The 15247-nt window shown below is 38.8% G+C and overlaps 1 protein-coding gene across 9 annotated transcripts in view; it reads right to left on the minus strand.

The window, feature by feature from the left end:
- LOC140754709 (muscle calcium channel subunit alpha-1) overlaps nucleotides 1-12637 on the minus strand; it is a 97282-nt gene extending 84645 nt beyond the window's left edge. For all 9 annotated transcript variants that reach the window (XM_073089761.1, XM_073089768.1, XM_073089762.1 and 6 more), the window contains exon 1: nucleotides 12315-12637. The gene's annotated coding sequence lies outside the window, so the exon portion shown is untranslated. The remainder of the gene's footprint in view (nucleotides 1-12314) is intronic.
- Nucleotides 12638-15247: the final 2610 nt, after the last annotated feature.

Here is a 15247-nt window from a genome sequence, read left to right on the forward strand (position 1 = left end):
AGATAAAATAGATTCCTACCTGAGGTCAGCCACAGATGCGCCGCTACCCCTGAGGACTAAGCTGGAACGCCTCTGAAAAGTCTGTCTCCCTTACCACACCCTTCAAACCGGAACACAACAGCGCCTAACACTGCTGTTATTAGGTAGAAATAGGTGTGTTATAATCATATTTAACATAGTCATTTAATAATATGATTATGCTCGACGTTAATCCATTCGTGGAGTAATCGCATTGGCGGCTCCACGCACGATCTTATTCGCAGGGAAAATTCAATGAACATAAATTTGTTACAATTATAACATTGAAGGGTAGAAGGAATATGGAGCGACTACCGTCATACAATTTTTTTTTACAATATAGGAGTAGCAGATTAGCATGCAGTCCACCTGATGTTAAGTGGCTACTGCCGCCCATGGACACCTGTAATTATCTCCAGATAGGATTAGATATTCCTGAGGTCGACCACAGATGCGCCGCTACCCCTGAGGACTAAGGTGGAACGCCTCCGAAAAGTCTGTCTCCCTTACCACACCCTTCAAACCGGAACACAGCAGCTTAACACTGCTGTATATTAGGTAGAAATAGGTGTGGCGGTGGTGCCGCCGGAGTCGAACCACAAAGGGTTCTGCCTAATAACAGTGTTAAGAGCTGGTGTATTCCGGTTTAAAGCGTGTGATAAGGGAGACGTTTTCCAGGAGTTTCTGCTTCGAAAAGGTCTGCGTTATTTCGAAAATTTTCGGCCACATTTCTAGGGACGAGAACTCAGTAGTACGGCTTGTAGTTCAGGGAAAGGTAGAAGGAAAGAGGTCACGGGGCAGATCGCCTACTCTCTGGACAGACCTTATAAAATCTAGCACACAGTATTCCGTCGTCGAGTGTTGCGGCAAGGCTAGCAATAGAAGGCTGTGGCGAAGGCTCGCAAAACCTACTGTTTAAGACAGCTGTGATGACTGACCATTTGTCATCATCATGCCACGATCACTCTGTCAAGAGTGGATGGCTACAGAGAGATTTCGAAATCGTATCTCATTTAGGGTTGATTACATACTCGTATGTCCATGGACAGTCATATACACTTACCATCAGACTGCAAGCGTTCGCTATTTCAATATAATAAACTCAATTCTGTAGTTTTGCGGCACAAACAACCAACTTTCTCCCTCGCATACACCCCGTACAATGAATTTTCGGGAGCGCTCGCCCGCCTGCTAATTAAAAACGTGTCAAAGGGAAACTGAACACGTTTTTTAAATGGTTTATAATTGAAAGTCCTTCATTTTTGAAGCTTAATTGAAAGTTTAAATTAAATCCAATTTGTAATCTAAAAGCCGACTGCATTATTTTTATGCTTTTATAGTCTACTATAAAATAAAAAATGGATGAAATAATGCTTTTACGTATAGCGATCACAAGTAATTCTTTTGGATGATATATTAATAATAATAAATTGAAGATGATAAATTTCCTTTTCGACTGCGGCGGCCCCACCACCACACCTATTTCTACCTTCTAGCAGTATTAAGGGTATGGTAAGAGAGACATGTATATCCGAGGACTTTCAGCTTAGTCCTCAGGGGTGGCAGCAGCAACGCATCTGTGGCCGACTGCATGTTAGAATGTTATCTTATCTGTGGTTGGTTACAAATGTCCATGGGCGACAGTAGCCACTTACCATCGGGTGGATTGTATGCTCGTTTGCTACTTCTGTATAATAAATAAAATCTGCATAATATCTAAATCATTTAGTTAAATTTATTTGTACTTTTATATCTCGTTGATAGTAAATACAGTGGTAAAAAAAGGCACTTGTATCTTTTCTTCGCGCAAAGGGTCCCAGGTTCGATCCTCTGCCAGACAGATATCTGAATGATGAATTTAGATGTATGTTCTGGGTCTGGGTGTTTGTGTATTCGTCTTTGTGTGTGCTCGGCACCCACGATACAGGGAATCCTAGTATGGGGCGAACGAAGTGTAGATGGCGTTTTAAAAAGTAGATGCAGTCACGGACGAACATCATATAAAACGTTAATTAATATACCGCTTAATTAAATCTGTTCGAAGCAGAAGGAAGGTCTATAATTCAATGTTTTCCTACCGACAGTTTTATTTATTTATTTTTACTTTTATGAAAGTACCGCGATATTTTTAGATTAGAATGTTAGCACGTAGCTTATGTATGTGCGCTTACTTTTCATTATAAGTCTCACCTCAGAGCATTCGATACTTCCAAGATAGCAAAAAAATTAACCTAAATTTCCTAATTACCTTTTCTGACGGAGTCCAACAATACTAAGTTCATTTTACGTTGAAATAAAAATTAGTATGTGTAAAAACACAATTTGTTGATATTACCAACAAATTGTGTTTTCACATACAAAATTAATATAAACTTATTAACGGGTCTTTTTTTGCCTCAAACTTTGTTTTTTCATTATATTTCTTTGCTTCATTTATGGATAAACGAACGAACTTACATGAAAACAAATTTACATAATATAATATATGATTCTATAGTATAAATGACAGCATTACAAGCTCAAAAAGCTCCATTTCCGTACGGAAGCTCATTCCAGCGAGCGAACATTGTTCACTACGTTAGCGGGACGTGCACGCTATGTGGACACCATATCGGCTTTTCTGGTAGGACTTTCCTGTTTTTTAGGGTTCTGTATCCAAAGTGTAAAAACAGGACTCTATTACTAAGCCTCCGCTATCTGTCCGTCTATCACAAGGCTCTATCTCTCAAACCGTAATAAATAAGTACATGAAATTTTAATAAAGTGTGTATTACGAAGACCGCTATGATTTATAAGTAATTTGTACCCCTCTGGTAAGAAATCAAATATTATATTAGAAATAAAGGAATCGGTATTTACGACATGTTTCGTTTATCTATCGAATCGTAAAAAAATACTTCCAAGGGTAAATATAGTTTGTCGGTTAGTTACAAGTAAAGTTACAATTGTGAAAAAACAAAATAATTACAACTCTAAACTTTGACTTGAATATGTGCCATGAAACAAAACATTTTCATACATAATTCGGCAAAATAACGGCACAGAAGCGTAATCCTGACGCTTAGTTCATTGGACGAGTTATCCGGCCACATCGCACCCTCCACATATGCATCCTACATGACCCACTTGCGCCTTGCCGGCTGATTCAATATCTGTCAGCAACACTGTCGCACTTACGCGCTTTGTTATAGAAGCAGCGACCGAGCATGTGGTAATGGTGAGTGGCTGCACTTGGAGGACTGTAATCATAGATTAGTAAAGATTACTCACTCCTAACAAAAAAATGACAATTGAATTTGTCACTGTCATCTATTTTCGTGTTAGAAAAATATAAAAAAAAATAGTTTTTAGAGCATTTACGAATTAAACGATATTTCTCCGCACTTTTTCATCGATTTCGTGTTGTTTTTGCACCACTTAACTGCACATGTCGGCATTGTTCCGCGTAAATCACACCATGACGGTCGGAGACGTAATGGGAAAACAGTCTGCCATTTTACGTATGTGTCTGCCATTTGTGGCTTCCTTCAATTACAAGGCGGTGATATATCTTTACTAAACTATGTCTGTAATAGGTAAGCTAGATAGTACAGAAGATGGCTTACACGTCGCTTTGTTATAGAAGTAGCGACCGAGCATGTGGTAATGGTAAGTGGCTGCACTTGGACATCTGTAACAATCTAGATAGTTGTCCCTGTAGTCCCGGGACTAGAATAGGGCTACGGTATCCCCTGCTTGACGTAAGATGCGACTAAAAGGGGCTTTCGGGGTTGCGGGCGTTAAGAGTGGGAGCTTGAACCGTCCAGCAAGCAACCTTGGGAAGGGCGGCGGTATGTGTGGTAGCATCCCGTCGTAAACACCAGATGGTGTGGGAGGAGCGAAAAGTGCTCCCCCAATGCGGTGCATTGCGCTTGGAGGATTCCGGTTTTGTCTCCGTCGGAGATCCCGGAGTTCTCCGACTGTAATAAGCTAGATAGTGCAGAAGATGGCTTACAAGTCGCTTTGTTACAGAAGTAGCAAGAGAGCATGTGGTAATGGTAAGTGGCTGCACTTAGACATGTGTAATAAGCTAGAAAATCTAGAAGATGGAAGAAGCCTTTGTTCGACGTTACATCTATTTCTGCCTAATAACAGCAGTGTTATGCGCTGCTGTGTTCTGGTTTGAAGGGAGATATACTTATCCTAGGCGTTCCAGCTTAGTCCTCAGGGGAAGCGGCGCATCAGTGCTCGACTTCAAGTTACCGATGTCCTTGGGCGGCAGTAGCCTATATTATATAAATCTTACATTATAAAAAGGCAATGTTAAGCGCCAAAGTTACGGTTTAAAAATGTGGTTTAGAAGGCATACTTGCCCGAGGCATTCTAACTTAGTCATCAGCAACGCATGTGTGACCGACAGAATATCTCCGCGAATAAACTTTCATGAATACGACGATGTATGAAATTTGACTTTTGGCTGTGATCCTAATAAGGAGGCATTCAAATATGTAGGACCACATACATAGTAAATTACCAAGACAACGTAAGGCGGCCTACAATCTAAAGACAGCCGACTGAAGTCTGTATTAAATTCATCGAAAGCCGAAACCAGTCAAATTGAATGTGACCTTTATGGAACTTCTGTTTATAATGTTAGTTATCTTTGACAGTTAACGTTTATGGTGTTCATTCAGTTCACATTTTGAGTAATTTCAAATGACGAATAAAGAAAAATAATTACAAGTAGAGAATTGTTTTAAAAACAAAAGTAACCCGACTGCTTAAAAATATAGCCTATGTCACTCTCACAGTTTTGACGAATCCAACGATACCTCATATGTTAAAATTCGTCAAGCCGTTTGGGCAGGACATGCCAAAGAATAAGACATACAAACAAACATACATACGCTCGGAAAACATTATCCTCGGCAATCGGGTAAAAATGCTTTGATATTTGTTGATGCACAAATGGCACCTATGTATTCAATTTACATTTTGTAGTATCTTTCAGTTATCTCCTGCGTCTGCTAGAATTACTTACGTACGCTGCCTAATTCAAAGGAGTTACAAGATACAAACTGGGTCATTTAATATTAATTTACTTAGTAAAATGTGTTAACTTGAGTGATAATTAAGGCAACATAGGTTTTTTAATGTATCAGTGATATGTCTCAATACTGATATATTTTTTTTATAATATCGAAATAGCAACTTAGCAGTAGAAGTAGCATTGCAGTCCTTTTGATGGTAAAAGGCTACTGCCGCCCATGAACGTCTGTAATCAACCCCTAGGAGTGTAATCATGACAACCTGAGGTTGACCGAACCTCGGCGCCGCGATTCGCTTTCATTAGAACTCAGGTAAGTCTCCTATCTTGTCTGGGCCACATAATCACTTAACATCAGATAGACCCTACTATTTTGAAAGAATCTAGACAGATAATCCTATGGTTATGAGTGTAGAAAGCGTTAGAAAGCCTTATTTCACTTTAGGCGTTTGAAACTAGCGCACCGGAAGTGGTGGAGGACTGGAAGTGAATTCCAGTGACATGCGCTTATTAGATCTCCCGTGGGCGGAACGTTGATTAAACTGTGTTACCGCCCGCCCGCCCTCACGTCTATTGGGTATTGATCGATGGTTTTATAAACTTTAAAAAAGGATCATATAGGTTTTCCAATATGGTGTGTTGGAATTCTCGTTTTTAAGATGTTTTTATACTTGTGTACCCACACTAGGATTCTCTGTGACGTGGGTGCCATGGCCACACACATAGACAAATACACAAACACCCAGGTACAGAATATAGAAATATAAATTGATCATGTAGAGATTGTCTGTCCAGAGATTGAAACTGGAACTGTCTGCGCGGGATGTTCATCAAAAAGTATTTTTAAATGGAGTTCAAAATGTTATGTTTAATATTGATACTAAAAACTAAAAGGTATTTAAATATAGGTAGTAAGGCCTCAATGTCATTGACTCTCAAACCTATATGTGGGTCATAGTCACGAATAAAATAAATAAACGGAAGTTACTATTTTATTTTAGTTTAGTTTAAAAATAAAGCAATCAGCACACCTGCTTCTTTTATCGATCCGTATAAATAACAAATTTACTTAAAATCTTATATATAAAATTCTCGTGTCACAGTTAGTTACCGTACTCCTCCGAAACGGCTTTACCGATTTTCACCAAATTTTTAATGCATATTCAATAGGTCTGAGAATCGGCTACTATCTATTTTTCATACCCGTAAGTGATAAGGGTTGTTCACCCTTAACATTTTTTTGTATAATAAAGAAGTTGAAGTAGGAAGCGACCTTGCTGTTCACCTTTTCTTATAAAATAGGATTAGCAGACGAGCATACAGTCCACCTGATGGTTAGTAGCTACTGCCGTCCATGGACATCTGTAATCAACCCCAGATACAATAAGATACCTACTCGAGGTTGGTTACAAATACGCCACTACCCTTGAGGACTAAGCTGGAACGCCTCAGAAAAATATGTCTCTTATCACACCCTTCAAACCAAAACACAGTAGCGCTTAAAACTAGTGTTATTAGGCAGAAATAGGTGTGACGGTGGTGCCGCCGGAGTCGAACCACAAAGGTTTAACCCCTTAATAGCCTGTTGGTAAGTTACTACTGCCGCACGTAAGATCTGTTATCAACCATAGATAAAATTACAAAATAAATAATTTTCTGTAGGTCAGAGGTCGATAACATTTTTGTGAAAGCCATACAACGTATAATTTAATAGCTATTCAAAACATTACTCATGTAAATATTCTGTCGTTAAAAATAAAATGGCGATCAGTTAAAACTAGCATTTTAGCAATTGTGTTAAGTATTTTGTTTTAAAAGAGGTGAATATGATGTAGTGGATGAATTTGGGACGGAATATTCTTTATGTTCAGTCAAAAAACAAATTGAATTTTTAAATTACCTTATTTCATAATTCTTTTGTCTTTGTAGTTCTTAAATTAATTACAAGTTATGGCTTTGCAAGGTTTCGGATTCGGAATTCAAAAAGTATACATCCATCAAAACTATAATCAAATCAATCAATAATTTAAATCTCAAAAATCTTAATGTATTACAAAAACGTAAAAAATGTAATAGAATATTGTGTATTGCAACAAAATAACTTAGAGAGCCCTATACTGTAGGGGGGAGGGCGTCGTGGGGAAGGGGGTGTAGCTGAAGCCGCCACCATTAATATAAAGTATCTATGTTGATATGCATAGGAATAAAGTGATTGAATTTAAAGGGCTGTAGAGTGGAGTAAAAGCTTTCAGACAAAACTTTCATTCAAACTAACGTGAACTGGAATTATTTGACGGTTATTTCAGATAACGACTTATCTCAAATCGACTACTAAAAACTACTACTACTACCAATGGGTAATAATTCGTGAACTACAATTTCCTCCCCGTGTAAGGCTTACAACGATATAGTTTAATGCATAAGAATTGATGTTAATACAATTGTTTTCATTTCAATTTATTCATAGAAAAAACTAATTTTCTGAAATGGACCTCGGGTTTCCGACCCCTGCTCGAGACAGACGATTGCGCGGTCACTGCTGATTTCCGTTAATTTCAGTGAAAATGAAATATTGAACTTAGTTTAAGAGACCTTAACCCACAGACACCGCACGAAATGACCGAGCTATGTGGAACGGCAGATGGCAAACGAAAGAAGTCCATCTAATAGTAAGTCTCTGCTGCCCATGGACCAATAACTAAGTCCATATAGATCAGTGGTTTTATCTGAAGCTAGTTACGGATGCGTTGCCACACCTTAAGACTAAGATGTGTAGGTCATTTTGTACATTTTATCTTCCCCCGATATGCAAGAATTGCATCACGCTAGAAATAGGTGTGGAGTTGATGCCCACGGAGTCGAACCAGAAATAATTGAGGCTGTTAGAGCCAGAGTAGCCTAACTACAAAAAACATGATTTACAATATGGTGAAAAGTAAAATTGTGCAACATTTTTAAATAACGAAAATACAGATAGCCATTAAAATGCTGCTAGGCCACTCTGGTTCTAGCAGCCTCAATTCTACCACCTGCCAATTGGTATACAAATAAAAAAGCTTATAAAGTAGTCATTACATTTACAAGGACGAGAATAAAATATAATAACACCTTATTCTTTTCAGTAAGAAAATAGCAAGGCGTACAATATACCAAAAAGATAGCGACTTATTTCATAACGTCCCTTCAGAAACTAGTTTGTACTTTTGTGGACTACTGTAGATAAAATGACGAGAGGAAACACTTCTCTACCCCGGATATTGAGCTCCAGCACAACTGTGTAGGTAAATATAAATTTATGTTTGCAGATAACATTTTGTGTTTATGTGAAATGTCTATCACTTAAAGGTTACAACCCTTCGAACATCGCCCCACACCTATTTCTGCTATAACAACAGTTGGTATACAAATAAATAACTTACATAGTAGATATTACATTTACAAGAGCATAAGACATACACCTTTTTTGTCGAGGGGGAACCTTTACAAGGTAACCAGTGCCGTGGGAGCAACAATGGCTTATGGGCTACCCACTAAAAACCCCCAACAAACAACAACAAACAAACAAAGAAACGCTTTCTACACTCACAGCCCCACACTAGGATTCCCTGTATCGTGGGTGCCATGGACACACACAGAGACAAATACACAAACACCCAGACCCAGAAACAGAAATCTAAATTCATCATTAAAATTTCTGTCTGGCCGGGGATCGAACCCGGGACCCTCTGCGCGTCAGTCCGGTATAGTGACCCCTCCGCCACGCGAGTCGTCAAGTGCTATAATAATATAGTATAAGAGTCCCCAGGGTACTATCCACCGAACGGACGGCCACCGGGGGGTTTTCATCGGAACACAACCTGTTATTCGTCAGAAATATATGTGGTGGTAAAAAAGCAGTGTTAGCCTATTGGTTAAAAAACGCGGCCTCTCGATCGAGGGGTCCGAGGTTCAAATCCCAGGCACGCACCTCTGATTTTCAAAACTATGTGCGTTTTGAAATTAATTATCACTTGCTTAAACGGTGAAGGAAAACATCTTGAGGAAACCTGCATACCTGAGTGATTCATAAAAAAATAAAAAAATCTCAAAGGTATGAGAAGTCTACCAATACGCAATTGGCCAGCGCGGTGGACTATGGCCTAATCCTTCTCATTCTAAGAGGAGACCCGTGCTCAGCAGTGGAACAGTGGGTAGATGATGATGATGATATGTAGCGGTGGTACTTTCAAAGTCGAATCACAGAGGCTTCTACAACCTTCTAAACTTTACTTGATGTAAAGTTGTTACTTATATTTAACCACCAGCGATCACCCATCCATTCCCTGATTGCTTTAGTGTTTAACTTTGTAGATCGATAATAAACGCAGGCGGGGCGCGCTTGAAAACAAAATAATAATATAATTTATATAATAATAAACAGTGAGCTGGCATTGCTAATAAGATATAATTGTTCGCATTATGCACTTCATATAAAATTTGCTCGCCAAACGCCAACGCTACTAATAAAAATATATTACTTCACATTTTAATTTTCTGACGACTTAACGACAATGGTTTGTACTGTGACCACATCTGCTTCCAGGGTTCCGGATCATTTTCTTTTGGAATTAATTATATCTTTTTTCATTTAATAATGTAAAAGAAAAAAGATATAGATAGATTGAGCGTATGTATTTGTTACACCTGGCAAGTTTCTCGGTGGCTGAATTTTAGATTCCTGTTGAAATTTTAAGGAATTATAAAACACTCTAATGTCGAAGCAAGGTTGTGTTAAAATTTCAAATCAATCCGCTGATGGCGTTGCGAATTTTGCGAGTAAAACGTACCGATGATGATTTTTTATGTGTAGTGATGGGCATCAATAAGTAGGTATGTTACATTTTCGAGATAACTACTGAACAGTCTGTCTATTTGTCACTGTAGTTATGGTCAAACAACAAGAGACTTTCCTACGTAATGATTTAAAAAAATGAGGAAATTTGTTTCACAAAATTTGAAGGTGGTAGAACCCTTTGTGGTTCGACTCCGGCGGCACCACCGTCACACCTATTTCTACCTAATAACAGCAGTTTTAGGCGCTGCTGTGTTCCGGTTTGAAGGGTGTGGTAAGGGAGACAGACTTTTCCAAGGCGTTCCAGCTTAGTCCTCAGGAGTACCGGTGCATCTGTGGCCGACCTCAGGTAGGATTATCTAATCCTATCTGGGGTTGATTACAGATGTCCATGGGCGGCAGTAGCCACTTACCATCACGTGGACTGCATGCTCGTCTGCTACTCTTATATTATATAAAAAATTCGAGAAATCTCCTTTACTGAGGCATTTTTTCGAAGACTCCCTTTTCTGATACACAGCTTAAACACCGAAAAAGTTTTAATTGTTCTTATATACCTATCCTCATTACTCCTTTCGCAATAAAGTCTTTAAGACGGAAGATTTCAGCTAGAAAATGACAGAGCCCGTATGGCTTAACCGGGGATGTACCACCGCCACCCCTATTTCTAGCCTAAACAATTCTGCGTTTCGGTAGAGGAATGAAGATACCGACTGACTTACTTACGATATGACCGTTTTGATCGTCAAGAATGGCACCTGTAATCGGCTTCAGATAGAACCCGATCTACAATTAGTAGGGCTCAGATACCCATGGCCGACAGTGACCACGTAATATCAGGTGAACTGTGTTTGTTTGCTTTCTTTATAATATAGTACTAGCAGACGAGCAGTCACTTACCTGATGGTAAGTGGCTACTACCGCCCATGGACATCTGTAATCCACTAACAGTGAGGACTAACCTGGAACGCCTCGGAAAAGTATGTCCCCCTTCAAACTGTTACCCCCCACCCACTTCACAAATTGGTGTGGCGGTGGTGCCGCCGGAGTCGAACCACGAAGAGTTCTACCATCTTGCTACTTCAGTTTAATTAAAAACAGATACAGTTGGAATGATACCGATGGAAAGTTACCGTCATCTATGGATATTTGCAACACCAGACGAGTCGCTGCTTTTAAACAGATCACTAATTCTCTTTTGAACCAATCTTGAAGAGTGTCATGTTTGTGGCACAAAATCATGTAAGCTACTCGTTTCTGTTGTCCCTTACTTTGCATAGGGTTTTGGTTCCCAATTACATCTTAGAAAATAATCTTAGAAGTGTCTTTTTCTGGTAGTTAATGGGGTCATTTTAATAAGTCACTGAACCCCTATCACGCAGTGATAGCCTAGTGGTTAAGAAACTCGGCCTCTCGATCGAGGGGTCCGAGGTTCAAATCCCAGGCACGCACCTCTGATTTTTCAAAGTTATGTGCGTATTAAGAAATTAATTATCACTTGCTAAACGGTGAAGGAAAACATCGTGAGGAAACCTGCATACCTGAGAGATTTAAAAAAAAATGTCTCAGAGGTATGTGAAGTCTACCAATACGCACTTGGCCAGCGCGGTGGACTATGGCCTAATCCTTCTCATTCTGAGAGGAGACCCGTGCCCAGCAGTGGGACAGTAATGGGTTGTTGAAGAAGAAGAAAGAAGACTGAACCCCTATGACTATCACATCTCCTGTTATTATATTTTCATGTATTTTCACAAATTATAATATAAATGCAGAAAATTACATTTTAACAGCCCAAAACTAGGTACTATAATATTATTGTAGTATAGAAATATATTTATTTGGAAAACCAGGTATCCAGGTATCCAGTATAATCTTAATAGTAGGTAATATTAATATTGGTATCTACAAATTTAATATTTTTTCACAAAAATTCAATGTATAATAATTGGTATGTAAAAATAATTAAAAATGTAATATTGAAAAATCGTGAATATATATGAAAATAAACAATTAATCTAGTTGATGATAATTAAAATATCGTTAGAGGCAGCTCGCCCATCAATTCTATGAAACATTAATCAATCAACCTTCACTAATGATATAATTATATTTTGATGGATACTTCAGCTATCTTCAGGTAGCTATTCTATTAAAAGTCCTATACACAGTAAAACTATCTAAAATAATAAAATTAGTTAGTATTTCGTCACTATTTTCATGAAGGAAAAATGAAATCTGTGTTTCTGGAATTTTCCCTAACATTACTAAGACTTATTATTTATTATAAATAGTGTATATTATAACACATAACAAAATATACTAAGACATATATAATAAGTAATTTATATGTAAAATATTTTATGAATATAATTTTTCATTCGTAATTATTACGACTCGACTACGAAACTGTTGTCGACAAATAAATAGAGGAATACTTACAGGGATTCGAAAGCAATCTAGCTGGCTCACTTATCCGTCACACATAACACTATTTATTTATATTAACACCCAACACACAATGAGATACACTCAGTTAAGCCCCGTAAGGCGAAACATACTGCGAATCGTCACACATTATCGGGAATAGCCGTGCGTCCGCGGGGCGCCATTTTGTTTTTATTTTGTTTAAATGTACTAAGTCGGAGTGCGGCTCGATTTGTGATTTTTATTTTAATTTTTTGCGGAGCCGAAGGTTTCGTGGTGAGCTGGGCGGGCGGCGCGCGCAGTCTGCAACCTCGGGCGGCGGTGCCCTGCGCGGCGCATCTCAGCAACTTCACCTCCGCCGTGACCCCATTTCCACGCAATGAATTATTTTCGAAATGGCAACGCACCGCCGGTGCACGCATCCCTTTTGTTTTTTGCTGCGCTTTTGGGGTTGTCAACCTTTGGTCAAAGACCGCTGACATAAACCCTTTCGGGTTAAAAAATATTTTTCCTACGAGGTTATTGTTACACTAAAACACATTTAGCCGTCATAAGTGACAAGAAATACGTACATTGGACGTCCCCATTTAAAGCCAAGATATCGCTGATTTGTTAATACATTTTGTAAGACGTTGGAATATATAGGAAATGTAACCCTTCATAAAATCAATTTAGTCAATATGGACCAAAATCATCCATTAACCAATAAAGTATTAAACCTCATCTAGGAAATTTTGCTGTCAACGCGTTTAATTGTATCTATTAGTAATAGCAACGTTAACGCAGCGGTTATAAGATTTAGATAAGATTAGTCTGCCCTGAAGTTGGCTGCACATGCGGTGCTATCCCTAAGGACTATATTGGATAAATATACCGTTAGAACTCAGCAGCGATAAACATTGATGTTATTTGTATATTAGGCGGAAATAGGTGTGGCGGTGGTGCCGCCGGAGTCGAATCACAGACGCTTCTACCACCTTCAAGTAAGCCTATCGTTTGTTTTCGAAAACCGAAAACCAACAGTTAACCTAACCCAATAGTTCATCAAGGTTTCCATTTTAAAAGTCCATTATAATAATGCGTTAGAGTTAGTAACCAGATTGTAAGAAACACCCAAATGTTTTCTTGATGAAAAACATTTTTGCATCGAGATCTCGATCACGAGCATTGTTCTTGCAACCATTGTTGGAACAATGCAATCAGTCTACATTTCATTTTAGAGACAAGAGAAGGAACATTTCATCTGTGTTTTCATTTCATTAATTAATTCTCGTAGTGCGAAGAACTTGCTTGTGGCGTTCTGAAGAACATCTTGATTTCGAGATCAGATTTTATGAAATTGAAAAGTAGAAAGAGGACGGTGCATCCGTCATGCTTATAACTATTGTGAAGCAGTCCTTGCGGTTTGGTGGAAGGGTAAAAAAAAATAGGCGTCTACGCCTATTTTTTACGAGGGGGAAACCTTCAAAAGGTACCCGACGCTATGGAAGTGACGCCTGGTTATGTGGGACTTTTACCGCACTAAAACCCGCCCGGTGGCCGTCCTCGGCGCTGAGTAGAGGACTCCGGGATCTCCAAAGGAACACAACCGGAGTCCTCTTAACGCATTGCCCCGTCGGGCTCCGTTCAGGTGACCTTGGCATTCGCCACACCGTCTGGTGTGTACGACGGTATGCGACCACACATACCGCCGTCCTTCCTGGGGAGGGTGTAGACGCGTACTGTCTGAAACTGATGTGGCAATCATCTTAGTCCTCATTAATAGCCGTTCTATATGGAGTTGGTTACAGGTGCCCATGGAGGACAGTGGCCACTTACTAAAACGTGGACTGCATGCTCGTTCGATACTTTAATATGATTAAAAATGAGACAAATAAACAGACGCCACGACTGAGGAGTTAATTGGAATGCCTCTTTATACCCTTGAAAACAGAATGGCAGCGCTTGAAACTACTGATATAAGCTGAAATAGGTGTGACGGTGGTACTTATGGAATCAGGAAAGGCTTTACTTTTAAAATGTGTATGAAACGTGACAGTCAAATACAATTTTGGTCTAAAGTTTAGTTTAAATCATTATTTCAACTCGAAATCCCCTGAAAAAGTTGTAACGTGGTGTCTATGGTTTCGAATTGATTGTGATGTCTATTCAACACTGAAATCTACTGGCCTAAAGTTTAGACCATTATGGCCTTAAATCCGAACCTCCTACTCATTATGAGCAATATTTACATGATTATAACGTGTAGTCGTGATAAGTATGCAAGTGTTATAATGTTAATAACAACCCATTTTATCTCGTCAAGTGTCGGTGAGATAACGTTATTCAGATGAGAAACTTTATGAGCGTTATTCAATGAGAAAATTGTGCTGGTTTAATTCCCTGGCTTTTCTAATATAAATAGAGACATAGTTAACTATGAAAGCCTTTAAAATAACTCGATATACTGCTATAGCTGCTATGATTACACATACTAAAAGTACTATTTATTAATTTATGTGCGAGTTGGACTTGCACTTAGACATTTATTTGGTGCTGTATTAAAGATATTTGCAATTATTGTTTTTTTTCTACATATATTATTAGTTGATTCAATTGTATTCTAGGAGGATTGAGCGGGGTACCCAGTAATACGAGTTGTACTCAGTACAGGGGCCCTGGCAACGCTTTGTAACGTTATTTGTGAATCAATAAACCATCTTTTCATTTTTCATTTTCGTTTTCAATTGTTGCCACAGAAAAACATCGCATATAAATTATACCTATACCATAGGCTCCTACTGGCATGTTGAAAGGGCCTAACTGGTCAGTTTTTTATACTATAAGAGTAGTAGATAAGCATGCAGTCCACCTGATGGTAAGTGGCTACTGCCGAGCATGAACGTCTGTGATCAACCTCAGATAAGAGTAGATTCCTATCTGAGATCGCCTATCTGTGGGCGTCGCTA

Source organism: Epargyreus clarus, unplaced genomic scaffold (assembly GCF_041222505.1).
Source record: "Epargyreus clarus isolate Ecla_fem2 unplaced genomic scaffold, WU_Ecla_fem_2.2 ptg000031l, whole genome shotgun sequence".
In the NCBI taxonomy this organism is placed as follows: Eukaryota; Metazoa; Arthropoda; class Insecta; order Lepidoptera; family Hesperiidae; genus Epargyreus; species Epargyreus clarus.